A 21197-nucleotide genomic window follows, 5' to 3' on the forward strand; every position below is an offset into this window, starting at 1 on the left:
TGGGAAGTTCGCGAGGCGCCAATTAACCTTCGAAGACACGCTTCAAGCAGAGAAAACCTTGAGCCCCCATAATATGCCTTGCTGCGCAGACGGCCCGAATATTTCTCCGGCCTGTATTTTCGTGTAGACTCGCATATGACCTGTTTATATTCGATGTTTGTTCTTTACATAAAACTAAAAATCGTCATTTTCCTTCGTCACACCAATATTATATACATCCTTCTTTCACACGGCGTATTGGTCTGTAGACATTGCACCATGTGCGCTAATGTTATTTTTCGTTTATTCTGGCGGAGTAAACGAGGGAATTTACGCGTGGAGTAACATAGTTGCTGAATGTGTGATTTTATTGGTGGAATGGACCGCATCACTGCATATGAAGGTTTCCTCTGATCGAGGAAGGTAATCAGGCTTAACCTTTTGGAGCTACTCGAAATCCTTTTGTTTCCTATTTCCTAAAATATGCCAGTCTCCCATGTTCTTTTGGACGCAGGCTTACCTCCGTCTTGGTTCAATACACGGCGCTAAAGTTGTTTTCAGCACGGTCTCTTTACTGCTTTAAGTCGTGCATTAAATATTCACGTGGACGAGATTGCAAAAATATCGTTCAAAAGGTATTTTTCAAATTTATTTCTATTACAATTTGATTCTCAAGTCAATATTGTTTCGAAAGGGCAGAACGTGTGCCTATTCACCCTGTAAATGAGACCTTTCTTCGCACTGGATAGCATATTTGTTTAATTACAGCAGTCTACCTAGTAGATCATTTATTAGTTTTCTGAATTACTTGACCTGGTGTAAGTATTATTTTTATTAATCTTTTATTGAGCTTAATCATATATTCGCGAAAGACCTGATACTTTTGCTATAAAAAGGAAGTATCTACTTCTGCGTCAGAATTTGTTTATTGAGATTGCAGTAAGAAATAAAAGTTTATTACTGTGGCCATAATTTATTTTCCATTATTCTCACATATTAATATTTTTTCGCGGAGTTTGTTTAGGGTGAGAGCGTATAGGCTTAAAACGTCTTTCCCACTCTTGGAATAATCGCACGGTTCGTGGAAAATGTTTCGTTGTCAAGGAGAGGAATACACTAAGGCTATGCTTTGCCGGTAGATAGCGCCACTAGTCAGCGAGAGGTTGCGACCGGCGCACACGATGAGAATGACGAGGAGGAACTGTAAATCCCATGACACCAACGAGGGAGAACCTTCGAAATATTACGAGGGTCATCCGGAAAGTAGTACCCGTTCGTGAAATAAAGACACAAAAGTAAATATTAACAAACATAAAAAATTTTATTTGAAAGAGGATACTTTAAACTACTTCTCAACATAATCTCCAAGCAAATTAAGGCATTTGTCATAACGTGTGACAAGTTTCTGTATTCCTGCTGCATAGTCCTTCGCCGTCAGCTCATTGAGATACGCGAGGGACCCATCTTGCACAAATTTTTGCATAATGCAGATGGTGTTTAACAATTTCATGAACAATTGTTCGAGAAACATTGGGAAAATGCTCACAGATGTCATCAATTGTGACGCGCCGATCGTTCCTCACGAATTCGTCAACTGAGCTCACCAGTTGGTCTGTAATGACAGACGGTCTCTCCGAACGCTCATCGTCGTGTGTGTTCCCCCTCCCCAAGTTGAAGTTGCGACACCACCGCCGAACAGACGACTCGTCCATTACATTGTCTCCATACACCTCCTTTAATTGGCGATGAATATCACATGGGCGAACGTTTCTTGCATTGAGGAATTTAATCACTGCCCTCACTTCACAACTGGCGGCGTTCTCAATTTTTTTAAACATTGTAAACAATCACAGAAACAACACAGGCAATGCTAGCGTCACGCAACTTGGCTCAGAGAAGGCAGACAAGCCACTGAAGCTATCTGACCTCGTCCAGCGGCTACTCGCGTCGTCAGCACTTCATGCGGCACGAACGGGTACTACTTTCCGGATGACCCTCGTACTTGGGAGGCTGTTTCATTTATTATCGAAAGGCCGCGATATTCGCCGGAACGTTTGTTTTTGAGAATCTCGTCAATATACTGTAGTCCGGTGATCATCCACTCCTTTGCTCATCCAAGTCCCCGCATTGGGAATCCTATTCATGTTTTTAGTCCGCGAAGGTTTATATGAGGTGATTTTTGAAAGGGAAGGTCCTTATGAGAGTATCGCCAGGTGATAAATGGATTGGAATATGAACATTTTCAAGGGCAATGAACCGATATCACGAGGTGTATCGAGGAATTAGGGATGGTGACGAGAGGCTTTCCACGCAGGATTGTGTCATCTTAAGGTGGTGTCGAAGGGAAATGTTCTCTCTGATACTTCATTCAGTTTTATTGGCCCTGCAATATTTCATGCATATTCAACGGTGGTATCAAGTGGTTGAGACTCCATTAAATCTTGGAATTAGCTGTTGAATAAATCGAATACTTCAGACGACGTAATGAACCATGTGGGCGACAAGTAATTAATCTCACATTTGGTGTAATTGAATGGCGTGGTGAATACGCTTGCAAAGATTTCAGAAGAAACGTCTATGTATCAGTGCATGTCAAAGATTTGACCGAAGTATTGATTTTCTAAAATTCGCTCTATTTACCATATATTAGGTTTTAATTCAATGTAACATGTATAAATATTATGATTATTAATTTTATATAGATCAAGTGTACTAATTGATACAGTGTTCTAGCTGCGTTGTTCCTTTTACTAAATTTTTAAATTATTTTATTCGACTTTTCCCTACCCAGATAATTTTGATTAGCGTTGTTAACGAAGGCTACTATACGGGGCACAGACTTAGGCAAAATATGTTGCTTTGGAAATTACTGAATTGAAGCATACATCACGCAAAATTAATGAGCAATGGTTGTCCCTCATTGTTTGCTGTATACTCCCGAAATATATTCGTAAAAATGGCGAGTTCAATTAAAAAGCGATGAATGAAATATTACTTGGTTCGCAAAGGAAAAAGGTTAGCAATCAGACCATGGTCGTATCCTTAACTGGCACTAAAATAAACTGAATATGGCGATGAAGACTCCCAAGGTTTATGTCAACTGCATCCGCGTCTGCTAATAGTCGTAAGTAACCAACTTTTGTGCTCTGATGAAGGCCTATAATTGTGATTTAAGTTCCGTAGAACGCTTCCGCTAAAGTGTGAAAACGAGCTAATGAGCGCAAGGTCAAGATTTACTGCCAACGCCCAAATGCGTGGGTTTCATTTGAAATGGCTCAATTTTTTTGCGAAATGTCAACTAACGGTATCATACCCCTAATGCACACTTGTCCCAGCATGGATTTTGCAATTGGTAGTTTTTTTCTAAATTTTCACGCGAAAGCTATTTTATGCCGTGAATATTATTGTATTTTTTTGTGGAAAGTAGAGAAATCAACCCTATGTTTGTTTGATTATGAAACAAGCTATTTAATTTCAGAGAACGCTTCTACGACGGGAATCTTCCATTTTCGCACATGATACATAGATTCGCGCTCTCTCTGTCATCTGGAATGATTGGTATCATGACCATTGTAAACTTCAGTTTAGGGCTGCTCGGCGAATTATATTATGTGTGCACGAATACACACATACACATATGTGTATGTATATATATTTAATATATAAATAAATAAATATATATATATATATATTTAACATATATATAAATAAATATGTGTATATATATGTTGTACATATATTTGTATATGATTTTATGTTATTGCTCGTATGCATGCAACATTCGTGAAAAGTTTGTTGCAGTGTAATTAGATCTGGTTGGCATCGACGTCCATTGCTAGCTCTGTGGCTTGCGAGACCAGAAGTCTACTGACATTCGTCAGGGATGGAAATATCCATATTTTTCGATATTTCGAAACCTAGATCTTGTGAACTCCATGTCTAAGTTTCATCTACGAGTAGGTATCATGTAATACATTTATTAAATGTCAAGAATCGACATGCAGCCTACTGCTTCAGTCCTTGCTAAATTATCGGTTTTTTGTCGTTGTACATATTCTTTATTCCCTGCTCATGTCCTGAACTAATGATTTAAAGGCACTTGTCAACATTTTTACTTTCATATAGTTCTCCAGCTCATAGTTTTCAGTCATTCACTTAAAATTTGATGTGTTCTGTAAATGATTTTATTTTATGATTGTCTTCTAAAAAGAAATATTTTCGGCAAAAGGGAGGCAAAACTTTTACGAAGGCATCCTGAATGTTTGCTTTGCTTTCCAGTCGAAGGAAAGTATTTCGTCATTACCAAATCCTATATTGCATCCTCTATAGTGTGTCCTTTGTGGGTGACGGTATTGGCAATTTTGAAAATTTTTTTTCCGAGGATATTTCCCACGAAGGTCAATTTATCCAGGAAAATTGCAATCTCAGTGCCCTATGTCTCCTCTCGATAAAAAAAATACTGCCGATTTGTACCTTCGTTTCCGGAATCGAGATTGGTGACACGTGCTTCATGGGAAGGGGGAGGGAGGAGGTGATTAGAAGGACGCTCTGAGTTCTCTCTTAATTCCACGAGGAGAAAATGCTTTCAGATTCCCTGGGATATTGGTTGACTGGATCATCGATTTATGGTTCGGGTGGTTGTGACGCTGAACAGCGATGACCCTACATGACTGACTCTCTCTCTCCACTCCTCGACTGGCAAAGGCCAGCCAGATTAAAGGCGACGATGTGTGTGCACTCTCTTCCATCTGTGTTTGTTTGGATTTCGTAGCGCACCATGGGCAGCAGCGGCCGAATGATAGGCTGGCGAGCACGTGCAGGCATTACTCACGTGAAACACGTGGCGGACGTGATTTCCTGCCCCAAAAATAGGAAGTCGAAGGGGGGGCGGGGATGGAGGGGGTTGGGTTAAGTTTGCACTTGAACACGTGATTGAAGATGATTTACTTTATGCGATCCTTACGTCAAATTTTAACTCTTTTGAGTTTTTCTCTATTGTTTCTTTTGTCATCCTATGATGAAACAAATCGTGCGACTACTTTGACGGACGACTCTTCGAACCATTAAAATATTCTGCTGTGACTATTTTTATGATGAAACTATATTTGATCCTGGTAATTAATTGGCTTTGCGTATTTAAATTTGCTCATTTGATTCCCGTGTTTGGCAGGATTTAATGATGCACGGGTTTCCATTCGGATGCTGTGTGGTGATAAACTGTCATGTTTTTGCACTGTCCGTTGGGTAAATGCTAAACGGTAGCTCCCTCTCATCCCTCACACATTGTTATTGCTATTGGTAGTCTATAATTAGAGGAAGGTTTTGGGTGGACCCTGCCAACTATTTCCAAACGTTTTGCCTCGTCGTGATGTTGCTAACTCATCGAAACCCCAAAACTTGATTTGTTCCTCATTTTGATTCATCAAAAGTTTGTAATAATAAATCAGAATTTCGTGCGTCAAAATACAACCTCACAGCGAAAGAAACTTTTGAATCATGCTCTTTGCACTTCTTCAGCTCCTCATTGTTCTGCGCTCAAGTATTTTTCATAATTCCTCCCAACTCAGGTCCCAGGTTCACCCTTTTATTCGCGGTGTTCGATATTCCATTACCTCTTCAAAATCCGCCACCGTACCCAATTTTTTTTTGCCTCCTTCCAACATTCCCCGAAAAACTTCCTCTCTACCGTATCGCACGCTTCTTCGTTTGTCTTCCTCTCAGACCAGTTTATTTCTCCATCCTTCTTCAGAGCGACGTCACAAAAGCCCTCTTATCTTCGCGCATCCTCTTTCCTCAAGTCTCGGAACCATACATCGCTACGCTCCGCATCGACGCCCACACAAATCCTTTCCTCGAGTCCCGACTCAAGGGATCCAATCATCAATTCCCCCTTTTCTTTCAAAAGGAACAATTCTTCTCTTAAAGAAAATCCGTTCCTTATTACACTGATATCATAGAAGAGTTTACGTGATGTCCGCTCTTTTGTGTGTGCCCACTTTCTTTGTTGTTTTAACGTAGCATTTCTATCGCTTGACTTTCGATTTCTCGTTGTTTAATTTCATTCCATACCATTAACACGGATCCCGTAATTTACACAGCCATTACCTTCAGACCCTGTCTCACTGAACGTTTTTCGTCCGCAAATACAAAGAATTTAAGCGGCACCTGCCTGCCCTTATTCCTTCCTAAGCCCCTTAACAAGTCATTGATGGATGAGTTAAAATGTACGATCATAAATGGAAACCCATAAAACAGAAATTTCTCTCTCATTAGCGTAAAACTATCCAAAAATTAAACTCATTCTATACTTGTACATGTACGCATAGTGCCGCCATGGGTGTACTGATATTTTTCTATTTTTTTCTCGTGGTGATGTATATTATTTTCCATTTCATGAGATCAGGAAAGCATGGAGATGTGTGAAATGAATGTCTATGTACTTATTATGATCTTAAATGCCACCTGATTGACTGATCTTGATGGGGTCTCGAGAAGAAAAAGCCATCCATGAGCATGATGTGATAGGGAAAAGTGTGAATTTTCAGTGTGAAAGCCGTGAAAGCCACCGCACCATCTCGATCCCCATTTTCATTCTGGATGCATATCATTATGCATATTTCAAAATACTACTTCGCTAATTTCAAAAAACGCCGAAGAGGTTGATAATTAATTTTTATAATTATTACCGATATGCATCGAATATAATTTGCTTTTATATATAATCGAATATTTTGCTTATTTTATCAAGTCCGCCTCTCACATTTCAATCATAATTTGCAAGAATATCAAACACATTGGATATTCCAAAGTATTTACGATTTTATTATCAGTTCTTTCAAACCAAAAACTTTGGGGTTGGACGAGGTAAATTGATTTAGAATTCTTGGATTGTGAATGAAGTTTGGAGAACCGTTGTTTTTATTCCTTCCCGCTCTTACTATTCTACGCTCTAATTTATGTTTAAATGATAACGGCAGCTTGCGTAAGGAAAGCATGTTAACACCCGAATGCGTAATGATGAGCAATATCGGTTCTCCAGCGAGCAAAGGTACGAAGGCAACGGGTCTAAGGCGGTTAAAACTCCTCCCTGTGCATCAGTCCGTTGCTCCCTGCATTTTTCGTTTTCGAATGACCTGATTTGTGTTTTCCACTTTTCCCATATCAAGCGGTTGCCTAATTCTTTTTTTTATGAAATCACATGTAGTTCCAAGGACGGAAATGTTTTCATTTCTTTATGTGGCTATAAAATAAATGTTTCCTCGGTCATAAGTGCAATCTGCAGTCCTCAGTAATGGATTAAGAAAGTTACGAGTCGATAACGTGAGAGGTTACAACTTTGTTGCTCAACGACACGCCAAATCTTAAAGATTATTTAAATCTGCCTTTTTTAGATATCTCTTATGCCGACGCTTTTTTATTTTTTTATCCAGACAGCGCAGAAGCGATTTAGCAGGGATTCCGTGCTAATAGAGCCCTGGCACGAGTCATGTTCATGCCACAACTCTGGATGAATGCCTAAATCGATATCTAATGGTTGCAAGTCTAATTTTGTGTTGTTCTTGGTTGTTACATTTTTTAGTTATTTTCTCAATGATACCCGCTGGATCAATAGTGATGAAAGAAACAAAAGGGATGTAGTCGACTGAATAGGAATGGCGGAGGTTTTTTTATCGGAAGCAGCAACTCCTACCAACGGCAAATGAGCACAAGGATAGACATAAGAAAGTGATTAGCTAAAAGTTATACTTGGGAGTTTATTGTTCTCCGGATGTGAGACTTGGCCAATAGGAGCAGCAGATAGAAGAAAATTGGAGGCGATGGAAATATGGTGCCACCGACAAATACTGAAAATGAAATGGATAGACCGAATGACAAAGGAAGAAGTACTTCGAAGAGTGGGTGAAGTGAGAAGACCATGGAGAACTTTTACAAAAAGAGGGATATTTGTTGGGTATCCAGAGGCACGATAGTGTACTGATGTTCTTAATGGAAGGAAAGTAGGGAGAAGGGGAAGAATTACTGAGAATATAATACGAGAAGCAGGTGATGTAAAAATATCAGTGCGAGGAGCTATGAGGCAATGGAGAAATTTGTTGGGGAGAGGATAGTGGAAGAGACCTGCGACGGACCGGTCCTCTTGACTGATAACCTGTGATGTTGATTACACTCTTACGCGAATTATTATATTTTAAAATTATTTTTTGCAGTGAGGAATGAATTATTTTAATGATTGATCATATGGCTAGAAAATGACGTTTTGGAAACCAGAATGGTGACAGTTTTATTTTGTATGGAATTTATTTTTAAAATAGGTTTATTAAGCTATTCCGGAATGGAATACTCCCCGGTGACTATTTTGTAAGGGCACTGAATTTCCAATACGTTAAGTCTCATATTATTGTGAATTATAGTTTACCATCACACTATTGTTCAGGTTTGCAAGTTTCTCTAATACGTTTGATGTAGTTAAAAATGTGTTTTCGAATGTGGAACTCAAATCATTTTGTATTTCTGCTTGCTTATGTTCGTGCTTTAAAGCCGTGTAGTATTTGATTTACTGATATAAAGTTATCTTCATATCGTGTTTATATTGTAGGTTATTGTTTCGCAAAGATAGAAGTGAATTTACTCAATCCTCAACCTCCCCCCCCTCTCCAACCCCGATTAATATCTGACCGTTCCGCACCCACGTATTGACAGAAGAATGAAGAAGTGTGGGGCATAGAAGCGTGGAGGAGGGGGCGGGCGGCAGGCAGGAGGGGCCTTCGAGGGACGGAGGGATTACTCTTTTGCCTCCCCGCGAGAAGTGGGGGGGGGGCTGCTGCTGCTTGATAATGGAATCACGTAGTGAGTCTGTGCAGACCGCTGCTCTTTCTAGTGTTGAGTTGCTTAGTTAAGCATTGATTCTAGGAATTGTTCGATTGCGGGGTGGCTATCCCAGCGGTCTCAGTTTTTGTGCATCACCCGGGGGATATATGCGTTCTCAAAATGTCGTGTGTACGCCCGGGGGGGGGGGGGAGAGAATATGAGGGTGCATAGGAAGGAAGAGCTTTTACGCAGTGGGTACATACGACGTCGGAAATGGATTTCATGTCTTACCAGACATTTCCATTTCGCCGTTGTTAAATGAGAACACGAACGCCCAGTGCGTTCGGTGTGCTCCCTTTCTATTTACATGTGCCTCCAAGGCGGAGAAAAAAAATCACTCTATGACTACACAGTTAATTTCAATCATTCTTCCGTGCGTTCACGTAGAAATGTTGGGGATTTGAATACTTTTCGTCTTATTAACCTCCATGCAAATTAAATTTACCTCTGGTGCCTTTTGAAGAGAAAAGAGGTTTTCCAAGTTGCCTCTAATTTTTGATGCTTGATGGAAAGTACCCGATCTGTCAGATGTTTTTGTTTCGTATGCAAGCGTGATGGGAATATCTTGTACGACATTGCTCAAAATAGCAGCCCGAAAGTTTGAGGGTTTGTGCGGTATGACTGGTGTGCTTGCTTCCCACCCCGACAGCTCAGGTTCGAATCCTGGAAGTGGCTGGATTGTTTTATTCAATTGTCTCCCGATCCATAATTGCGGTGTCAAGTGGAGAGAGCACTTAATTTGGGGCTGCACCGTCCGTCGGATGGCACTAATTCCGTTAAATTGTGGGTCACTAGGCGGCTTTTGTTAAAAGTATTCCAATGTTGACGCCAGGTATGTCTTCGCCCTTCCCTCATTCCCTGAAAAAATCCTGCCTCGAACAAGTTATCTACCTATCCCTCATAGCGCACATTACTTCAGATGTCATTTGCGTCCGTTGATTACTTCTACTATTAAGTTTGAGAAATTATCTGTTGGCAAAACTAAACAAGAACATCGATTGTATTGGGTGAAATTCCTGGTTCCGAAAAGACGTCTCTTTGGAAAGAGGACTTGAAATTTATTTGAATGAATGTAATAAAATGAATAATCAGACTGAATAATTTATGAATTTTTTTGTTAGTCTTCATGAGAATGTTTTAGAAAAAACTATGGGATGATTTTTGTCTCCATTCTCTATATCCCATCTCAAATTACAGAAAACATGGTTCGACTCCTTTCATTATGTTGGTCGAGCGAGAATATGTATGGAACCCTACAACTCTTTTACTCTGTGACAAGGTTCCCAACTTCCATCATTCGCGTACCCCTGCCATTAGAAATATCTTCGCACCCCTTGTGATATTATTTTGGTATGAACCCTTTAAATATTTTGTAAGCAAAATGCTTTAAATTTTTAAATGCATTAGTAGAAGAAATAGCTGTGTTTGTCGTTGTATGGGCATGGTGAGCGGAAGAAATGCGCTTTGAGAGTATGGCGATAAGATAAATATTTAGGTATGAGAGGCACATTTTTTACTTTAAGCCACAAGTTCCATACTAGGGACAATGTACGTATGCATGACACTCACTATTGTGCATTTATAATGTAATTTTATATAACTATTAAAATAAGAATGCTTGTGCCATTACCGCTTGAAATTGTAAGGTACAACGCACTTATGGGAACTGCTGTGTGCAACAAAATACTATAATTGACACCATAATAATGTGGATCACGTGATGCATATCATTTTATTTGACCTTAAAATGTTATCTGAAGATATGAGCTTTACTCTCACCACTCTGGCCTCACTTCCCAGTCGTCAGAAAATTGAGAAATGTGCGTTTGCCATGAGGTTTTGTCTAATCTCCTGCTCCTTCTTATTCTGGAAATAGCTGCGCGAGTTAGTGGTCGTCGCGCGGAGTCGTTCGAAGCGTGCAGGTGTACAATTTCTGGACATGACAGCTGCAGGCTAGTGTGAGGTGCGCAGCGTCGACGCTGGAATAGATCGAACTATGATTCAGGAATGAGTCAACCTCAAAAACGCGCGTGTCGATCTAAAATTCCATATCAGATGTCGTCGGATAGGATGCCGTATTCATTCGTCATTTCCATTTCTACCCATTGTCTCTGGTAGTGCTCAAAGTGTCGCATCGGACTGCGAGCAAAAACCATCACAAGAGGCGATAAGGAATGTCAACCATAATGCTTGCATCTCATCGTCCTCGATCAGTTATGGCGCGAATGGTGAGAATTTCCCGCTATTGTGCAAAACCCTTTGGCGAGCGGTCTTCGCCTATTCTCCCCTTCCCCCCACCTCTCTCCGTCATCGCGCAATACGTCTTCCCTCGCGGTGTTTATGATTCCTTTGGGGGTTAATAGCCGACGCCCCGTGATTTGTAGCGTACGCTTTTGGTTCCGGGTTGGAACTAGACTCCCCCACTACCATTAAATGTTCTTCCTCTTCGCTTGGCATCGCCAAGACGTGATCCACTAACTCATTCGTTTACTTCCATCGGAGGAGGAATGTTTCGGGCCATTGCAGTAGTTAAAAGTTGTTCTTATCGGTAATAATGAATTTATCAAGGCGTATTGTTGTATAAAACGTGTTTGTGTGTGTATATTAATATTATTTTGAACGGAGCATCCATGTGGGGATACAAATGGCGACGTAGATTTCCGAGAGAGGGTAAGATAGTTGTTTTCTGCATACGTATATTCCTCCTACTTAAACATGCTCGTATGATGGATTGACAGCGTTGCGCGACATTTTTTGAAATCATTATTTGATAATAACTGCTGCTCTAATGTTTAACTGATATAAACTTTGGAATTTACAGGCTTCCCGTCCTTCGCTCAAAATATTTTGTATCCAAAGTTTTTTGTTGCATTTGGAAATATACTCTTTACAATCATGTGCATAGATAGAATGTAGGATTTGTAGTTGACAAGAATCGAAGGAATCGGGAATCGTCATCTTCTAAGTCGGAAGTGTGTAACATATGCGTATAATTTAGCGGGAAGGATATGGCTTGAAAATGATTCGCGACCCTCTGAGAGGATCCATTTGTTTGATGTATTACGTTTTTCGGTACCACTTCGGTTTAAAGTTCATGCATGGAGCACGTTGTATATTATATATTTTTATAGATACGTCAAGTCAAGTACCTATTCACGTATGTGGAAGTTATTTATTTTATAGAAACCGCTGAAATTTCAAATTGAAAAAATGCAATATACTATTTAAGCGAGATGATGACTCTTACTGTTTACCGCAGGGCCTATTTTTCGGTTTACTTCGTTCATAATTTAGACAGCTCGGTTGCGACCGAATACGAATTAATGTTTATGATCCGAGAAGAGAATCTCTCGTTATGAAATAACCCGTTACCTATATTCGCAAGTTTTCTAATATTTTGTAACTTCCTTTTATTCATTCCGAAGGTTGGTTGTGGGAAGTTGAGTGAAATTGGCGACGTGTGGAGTTATATAACCTATTTACCACACTTGCTGCGTTTGGCCTGCGACGGCGCTACGAAGAACTCTTTTCGGCGTTTTTGAGCAATTTTCCGCCGGGAAAGTGTTTTCCCTTCCAACTCTCATGAGAGGCATATCTCCTCGACGAACGACCTTATTCGGTTGTTTTCCACGTGTTCGCTTCTCGAATGGCCCAAGGCGTTCTTCTGTTTGTATTGAAAAAGTAACCAAATCCACAGTGCCACTTGGGCTGATTATGGGTGTCTAATCTGGGCATTCAATTGTTCACTGCTTGTGGAACAATGGGAATACCGACATTTTGTTTCACTATTGGAGTAGTGATACAAGGCGAACCTTGACCGTCATCTCGTGTTTGCGACATGCTTTTATGCGGGAGGAAATCCAGCTCTCGTTACTTTAAATGGTGCTACAGTAAGACCCGGAGTTCAAAAGTATTTCGAAGTGTTTGAAAATTTGTTCGTAAAGGTGGGAGTCTATTCTCTGTGAGCCTGCCTCAGCAAAAGTTCACAGCTGTTTTTCAAGAGCATACGGAACTTAAGTTTCTTAGGAAAGAAGGTGCTAACCGTAGACTGACGGTTTAGTTCCTGTACAAGTCAACCTCTCCCCTCCCCCCCGTATGTTGATATTTCAATGGCTCCTTTGAAATTACAGATCTTCTTATATCTATTTTATGTGATGTATCATGTAGCTTTTGTTCCTGTTGCATGATTTTTGCTGTATCTGCTTTTGATGTAAAAATATTTAAATTCTCCCTTTCTTCCTCTCGCCTTAGGCCCTGTAGGCGCCTTCTCCTCAGCACAGAGAAACCAGAACTTGACCCAGGGGCGGCGTGACGGTGTCTGCAGAGTATGCTGTGCATTGGGATGATCGTGGAAAAAATTGGCAGCTCATAATGAGGTATTTCTTAATTTCGGTGTGGTTAGAGGTAAAAAAAAATAATAGATAATGTTATAAAAATAATTGTAATATCTCCTAACTATTGCTCCGCAGAATAGCAAGTAAATGAATGTTATTCCTATGATTATCAATTCTTTTGGAAATTTCGTACGTTGTTTCATTTGTAAAGAGCTTGCAAATTATAGTGTGCGACATGCGTAATAATATCCGCACTCGTCAAAATGTTTAACACATTAGGAAGCTTCCCGGAAATATGGAATAAAGAAATCAATTTCAAAAAAAGGTGTTACCCCCGTCGTCGGTGAGTGAATGATGAAAGTGATTTACGTTGAATGTTGGGAACATTGCCCAAACGTTTCGCATAAATTTTCTTGCCTTCCTTCTCTGTGAAAAATGTTACTGGAAAGCTGAAGTTTTTTCCCTCCGAAGTATGAATGTATTTTTTTCTCATGCTCGAGCAAACCGGAGTGCGATTCTAAAAAGAAAAAAAAACGCTGATCTAGATCATAAGTTGTGCAACCCGGGGGGTCTTGGAAAAGGTTCGAAGGGGGATTCGCGGGCGATAGATATCTAAATATAGGGGTCACGCGTGGGAAAAGGTTGCCCACCCCTGATTTAGAGATGCCACTGCAAAAACCTCTTGACTGTTAGAATGGGTCTTATCACCTTCGAGCAGTAGTCCTTAACAGGGACGCGGAGACCTTTTAGGGCTGTCTCAAAGATTAGGTAGGGGCTATAATCAGGGTTGACTTTATAGACGAGCCAGTGATACCACTGGCTCGAGGTGAAAAGGCTCAGGGGCGGTAAAGCAGCGTTTGGCGTGTGGCGATATCTACGAGGGTATTTAGATTGGTTAATAAACTTTGTCCTGGGACCATTACTACTTAGTTCGCCAAATGGGCCGTTGGCAGCAATCGACTTACATGTTACTAATACATGATTAAGTAAAATAGGAGTAATGATGTAATGTAAACTCCTCGGATACTAATGTTTACGACTCAGAAAACTACCAATGCATTGAATGACAAAATTAGCTATTGCTGTGCGCAATTATAGTATAATTACAATGTTCCCAGGAATCATTACCGGGGATCTGGGAACTTAAGAGGTGGTTTTCCAGGATGCTCATTGACATTTTGGTCTGAGACACCATATCCCTGAATGGATCAAGTTAGGGAATTGGGGGGGGGGGTCGATTAATCGAATGGCTTTAGCAAATCCCCGCTCCCCAAAACTGCGAATTAGATTACAGAAGTTTAACTACATGCCGATAAATGGTCCCTGCGTATAATTTGGAATTGAAATGGAATGGTGGATATAATGTCGTAGAACAAATCGTTCTTAGATTTTCAACGCGAGAGTTGCTTATCTCAGTTAAAACAATCGCCTTGGGTGTTTTTGGAATGCAATAAGAATATATTTTTGCTAAAGTAGTTCAAGAATCCTTTAAGGCCTTAACTGCATGTGTATTTTGAGTGCGTTCGAAATTTGCGACTCACGAGTGGGTAAATGCAATTCGGACTAGGAATGCCGGTTTTTTTTAAAAATTTTATTCCTCCAGTACTTTTGGTGGGTCATTGCCGCGGGAATATGAACTTAAAACCTTGAGTGGGTGTATGTTTGAGAATTTCATCTTTTCTGCCCTTATAACTGTCTCGTGCCCGATAAATGTACGGCGATTTTGAATCTTTCAAATATTATTTTGTTCCGCAGCCGTAGTAATTTTCTTAACCTTATTAGTTTTGCGGCAGCATTCTTCAGTCGACGCTGTGAAATATTTGAGATTTGTATTATAATTACCGCAGTCAATTTTTGGAAAAAGGGTAATTTCCTTCCGAAGGCCTAATTCATTCGGAACACCGAAATGGAAAGCGTAGGCTCGATTAAACACTTAGGAGTTACCCTCACTCACGACCTCTCCTAGGTGAAACATGTACGGGGAATATGTGGACAAATAAACCAAAAATGAGGATTTATGTGAAGAGTACTAGGTAAACGTGATGAAATGGTCAAGAGGAAATGCTACCTTTCGCTGGTTTCGCTGGCCTCATTTAGAATATGTAAATGGGATCCTCACGAAGTTGGATTGATTGCAGAATTGGATCGCGTAGAGGAGCTAGATTTGTAAAACATGTTAATGACCAACTGATTAGCGTATCAAAATTATTCGAGGAGCTAGGCGGGTAATCACTCACGGGGCAAAGGTTAAATTACTGATGAAATCTTGCGTAAATCGGGAGTATGTCTTTGTAGCAATGCAGAAAATGTATTATTACCCCCATCGTGCTGCGGTAGGCGGGATCATGTCAGTAAAATAAGAGAGATAAAGTGTAGAACATATAGATATATAAGATTTCATTTTTTTAACGAACGATAAGGGATCAGAAAAACCTTTTGCGACCGCGATAAGATCATATTCGAGTTAAAATTAGTCTGGTGTGTATTCACCCCCTGCCACACACCCTTGCGGTGGCTTGCAGTGTGCTGCAAAACATTAATACTATTATTGATTCTAATGCTTTTCTTGCTCTGAATTTATTTTCCAAGTTGTTTGTGTTTCCGACGGGGTGTTTTTTTCGAGCGTCCTTGGCTAAAGGGTTGCATTAAAAATTCGCCGAGGAGCCAAGGAAATACGAGTATGCTTTTCATTTGAAAGGCTATTTTCCATATTTCAACCGCTTCGAGCTAGTCCTGTAAAATAGCGAGAGAATGAAAGTCTGTAGTTGGCATTAGACATACCATGAAACATTGGGCGTGGCCCTTATTCCCCAACGTAAATCATTCTTGCTAGTTACGGGTGAATGAATGTGATTGCTTGTTCATTTAAATTCACGTTCGTACTACCGTTTTAAGCGTATTTATGTGTCTGGCTTAATTTTTTTGCCTTCGCCACTCCTGAGCATTATTTTTATTGTTTGAATCCAATTTGGCAGTTTCCCATACACATGGTTTAGACCCAGATTTCATCCAAAGTGGATTGGGAGGTAGTTTACGATTAACAAATAAACTATTTCTCACTCTCTGATTTAATTGTAATGTAATTATGGAGATAAATTGATAGCAGAATGTATTCATAGTTCATATCGAGCGTGGATGAATGGCTAAAGGATATAAATCAGTTTCATAATGGACATTGTCGTAGCATGCAATTATCCAGCCATTATAGTTTTATAGTTGTCGCATTTTATCACAATAGTTCTTAGTGCCTTCATATATTTGACTTATTTTGAGGGACGAAGCTGATGGTGAACGAACACAATTCATATGTGTGCATTGCGTTATAACTTGAACGCACTCGTCACTAGAAAATAGTTAGAAGTCTGTAATGTCCATGAATTTTCTGAGGTTTTATAGTGTGAGGTTATTACCGCCTTCGCCTCCCAACCCTCAGAATTCCATTGCAGCTGAAAAAGAGCAAGGGAACCTTGAGGAAGCGTTGCTGGTTTCAGTCCCAAGTTTCTCGGGGATGTGGCCAGGAAATCCCGAGGGTCTCCGGGGAACGGAAAATTGCCTTTGTCGCACTTGTACTTTCGGCGAGGGGTATTTCGTGCTGCGTACCGGGGATGATTAATTAATTAAACACAGTCCCTTCGCACATACCGGAGTGAGCTCTTTGGAGTCAGCGGCCGTCTGTGAGCTCAAAAGGTTGTGCTCTTGCGTGTCGCTCGTCGAGTCACGCGAGAGACGAGAACACCAAAATTGTGACTCATCTTCCGGAGGGTCGTCCACTCACCTTGGTTTGATTATTCTGTTGTTTTTTCCCCCCTCCTCCCGGATAGTGGAGTGGGTGAGCACACCACGGCGCACCCCGGTGACGATGTTTGCCTTGGGGGGGGGGGGGGGGCAGCGCGGGCGGCCTTTTTCCCTCGGATCGCGTTCAATTTGGGTCCCCTCTGTCTCTGCCCCCCCCTCCATCTCCCTCATGGGTCACTACGTCTCCTCCTCTTCCACACCTCTATCCTCCTATCCATCTCCTGGGGGGAAATCATCACTTTTGTCGATGGAGAGCGCAGCCTCCGTCGCGTCGAACAATGAAATGTTATCATTCCATTCGAATTCGTAAGGAAAAAAAATTCCTTTCGGATTGGTGAACCAAGAAGCAATTGTTCCACTTACAACCGCGTGTTTCCTTCGTTATTATCCAGTTTTTAGTTTAAGGAGTGACGGTGAACTTGTGTGAGAAGTCATAATTGTGTCTACATTTAAGTGTGATACGTTTTACCTCAATCAAGCGCTCCTTAGGATTTATATTTGAGTTGAAAATAAGAAGTTTCAACCTCTTCAGTTAAGGGAACACTACTCTACCTCGAGTGTATTATTTCGTATAAATTATTTGAAAAGTAACGATACACTTACCCTTTTACGAATGCTCTTAGTTTTATCTTTAAAAAAAACGGAATTCGTGCATTATGTGCTGGAACCGGCTTCCCCGTATCTGGTGGCCTTTAAGTTGTTTCGATGTATAGTTTTAACGTGACCAACCAGAAGGAAGCAAAATTCAGTCACCTTAAAAATGAGTCGTCGCTGTGGCAGTGTGTGTCGTTAAAAATTTTACATAATCGGTGGTTATATTCCAAATAAAGAGTACGCATATTGGAAATACCTATTAAAAAAAGGAATTTTCAATCATTTAAATGATAATGAACGCCCAATTTTCAATCTAGTGGTGCTCATTCGTTTCCTGATTTAGTAAAAACAGTATATTAGAGCTTCATTTTCCAGATTAGTTATTTTACTGCATAGAGACATCACATGATTGAAGTTGTTTCTAATTTTATTAAGTGAATTTGGCAATACTAGTGGTATTTCTGAAGTGGTTATTAACATTTTCTCATGGTAAAGTTTATTCGCTGGAGCCAATGAATGATTTCATGAGTTAAGCCTATATTTTTTTTTCAACCGAAGAGATGAACTCGCGGAACCTTCGAGGTATTTAATCCTTCCTATCTGTGACGCACCTTTCGAGTGGATACATCGATAGAGAAAAAAAATAATAAAAAACCGTCTGAAATGATCGATTCGCCGCTTGGCCAGGTGGTGGAATGGCCAGATTTCTGACGGGATGCATTTGGAGAAGCTAGCTAAACCTTCGTCATGCAGATTAATGGTGGCGAGCGGTTGGCAAATGCTGAAATTGATGGTGGAAACTGCGCAAGTTATAACACTTGCGCCCCTGCCTGTTTCTCAGTCCACACCTATCTCCCTGTTATTCCTCCTCTCCCTCGACTTAATTATTGCGTTCCCAACTCGTTCGTCTGCACACTCCTTACGCCCCACTTCTTCTCCTCCCTCCGTCAGCCACCCACCCACCTCTCCCCCCCGTTCCCCACCCGACCGCCGTCCCTTCCTCCCTCTCCGTACATCCCACATCACGTAGCTAATCTCGTTCCCTTAAAGGAGAACGGCTGAGCGGGGTGGTTTTTAAGAGCGAAAGGTTTCTACTCGAAGGCGAGGCAGCTATGTGCGAATTTCCACCTGCGAAGCGGAGCACAAGCTGTGCCAATGCTAGGTGTGTATACATATACATGCATATGTGTGTACGTGGTGAGCCTGGCAGTTGTACGGAAGTCGTCGATAAGGATTTCCTCTCTCTCTCTCGAGCCAATTTTATCGGTGGGAGTTATATGTGGAGCGTCGATCGAATTGTGTCACCCTCTCATTCCTATCGCGCGCGCCACCAAAATGATGCCGTCATTCTCAAGTGCTTTCGTCCGTCGAAGCCCGCAAAATTTATTTGCCCAATTGTCAGTTGTTTTCTGGATATGGTATGGAGTAATGCCTGGAAGGTTGCGGACGTGTTAAAAGAGCACGGAACGTGGTAATTTACGATGTAGCATTTTTTTTGTAACCGCAAGCTTGAAAATTGTTGGAAAAATCGTCGTGGAAGTGAAATAAGGAAAGTAGGGAGTTAGGGAAAATCCTGAAAAGCATTTAATGTCCGCTATTCTTGGAATATAAATGGAAAATATTTTATTTGTTCGAAAAAAAAAGAATTTGTTTTAAATTACACAATAGAAGTTGTGCGTGCCGTTAAAAGCTGGCTGTAAACACACATTCAAATCACTCATTTGATTTTTGTAATTACTGTCTTGAAGCAAACGGTCAATTCTTTTACCAGTCTGTTATTATACATTTTTTATTACCCCTTGGTGTTATGTTTTATTCCTGTATTAACTTCCGAATGCGAGTAGTATTCCGATTTGTAATTATGTATGGAGTTTTATTTTCCTCAGTCAAATACCAAACATTGTTGTTATCAACTGTAACTGATTTCAATTGCCACTTAGACCAATTGATACTTGGAGCTCACTTGAATGGCAAATAGACCTGGGTAAGCGAATTTTCGTTGAAAATATGTTCTATTGTTTAATTCAAGTCTCTAAACGCAGACTGTCATTTTCGATTTGGCTGAATTAGTGAAAGCTCATGCTATCTCTAGAAGAGTGACAGCACCATTACAGTTATTCGCTCGATGAAGTTGTTTTCCGAAGTTGTCCGTTTCCGAAGTTGTTTTCCGTATTCCTGACAGGTGTTTAACGAGGCTGGTTCAAAATTTGTGAGTGGTAAGACGGAATGTGGAAATTAGAAAGATCTTAAATATTACTGCATCACAAAGTGTGGTGCCAATATATGTAATAACTGTTAATAATTATCACTATGCCATAAGAATATTATCTTTGTTATATTAGTAACGAATAATCATCGTCAGGGGTCATACATTCTAAGGTTAGTTTGGCAAAGCTCGACTCGTATGTGTTAAAATCTTCTTGCCTTCCTTTTTCCTCGTTTTCTGGCCGGACATGCCTGTTTAACGTATCCCACACCGGCGTTTCTCTCTGTAAATTATCCTATTCCTTCATCCTTCCATTATATTCCCCAGGTCTCATTCCCCAATAGCCCCGATGAATTATTTATCCTTCGTTGTGTTGTCGTTCGTTATTTTCCTTCGCCTGCTCTTCGTAAAACTTTTGATCATTTGATACTCTTTGTTCATAAATTACTAGAAGTTTGAGAAGAACGTTGTTTAAATATTTCAAAAATGTATTCTGAAAATTCCGTTTAAAAACATTTATTCAATAATTCCGGTTTTTATTACTTGTTTGATGGATATGTGATAGGGTGTCCATACTACCTTGATCAAAAAGTTCCCGGAATAACCACCGTGTGGCGCTCCCATCGTTCCGATTTGAGTTCTGTTTTTTTTGTTAAATTGGTACATCTGTTGTTGATATTCCCTTTAAATCTTAGTGTCATAACTTGACATTTGCAAAAGTTACGTAGCCAAGAGTACATCTATCTCTGTGTGTGTTGGCGATTTTTTACAATTTCAGAAATGGATTTAAATTTGCAACAACGAACTTGTATTAAATTTTGCGTAAAAAACGGATTTAGTGGCGCGCGGACGTTGGAAATGTTGGAAAAGTGTTTCGGCAACGATTCTCTAAAAAAAAACGGTCGTTTACCAGTGGCAAGAGCGGTTCAGAAGTGGTCGTGAGTCAATCGAAGATGATGAACGCAGTGGCAGACCATCGACATCGAAAGTCGGTGAAAAAATTGATAAAGTAAAAGAAATGTTGGTCAATAACCGCAAATTAACCATCAGAGAAATAGCGGAGGACTTGAACATTGCCTATGGATCCGCCCAAGACATTGTGGTTAATGATTTGGGTTTCCGTCGTGTAGCAGCAAATTTGGTGCCAAAAGACCTCAATTTCATGCAAAAAAGAGACCGTGTTGACGTCGCAAAAGACATGATTTGCGAGGCTGAATCCGATCCCACATTCATCAAAAGGATCATTACTGGAGACGAGACGTGGGTTTATGAGTACGACACGCAATCCAGACATCAGGCAAGTGAATGGCGTTCACCAAATGAGCCGAGACCAAAAAAACCACGTCGTTTTCAGTCAAAAAAGAAGGCAATGCTGACGGTTTTCATGGATTACAACGGTGTAGTGCATCATGAATTTTTGC

At 40.5% G+C, this 21197-nt stretch overlaps 1 long non-coding RNA gene across 1 annotated transcript in view; it reads left to right on the top strand.

Moving 5' to 3' along the window:
• LOC139692548 (uncharacterized) overlaps positions 1 to 13224 on the top strand; it is a 106173-nt gene extending 92949 nt beyond the window's left edge. Inside the window, exon 2 of the long non-coding RNA XR_011701765.1 lies at positions 13099 to 13224. This is a non-coding gene — a long non-coding RNA (uncharacterized lncRNA). The remainder of the gene's footprint in view (positions 1 to 13098) is intronic.
• The last annotated feature ends 7973 nt before the right edge of the window (positions 13225 to 21197 follow it).

The sequence above is a fragment of the Hetaerina americana genome, unplaced genomic scaffold (assembly GCF_022747635.1).
Source record: "Hetaerina americana unplaced genomic scaffold, ioHetAmer1.1.p SCAF_4, whole genome shotgun sequence".
NCBI classification, from domain to species: domain Eukaryota; kingdom Metazoa; phylum Arthropoda; class Insecta; order Odonata; family Calopterygidae; genus Hetaerina; species Hetaerina americana.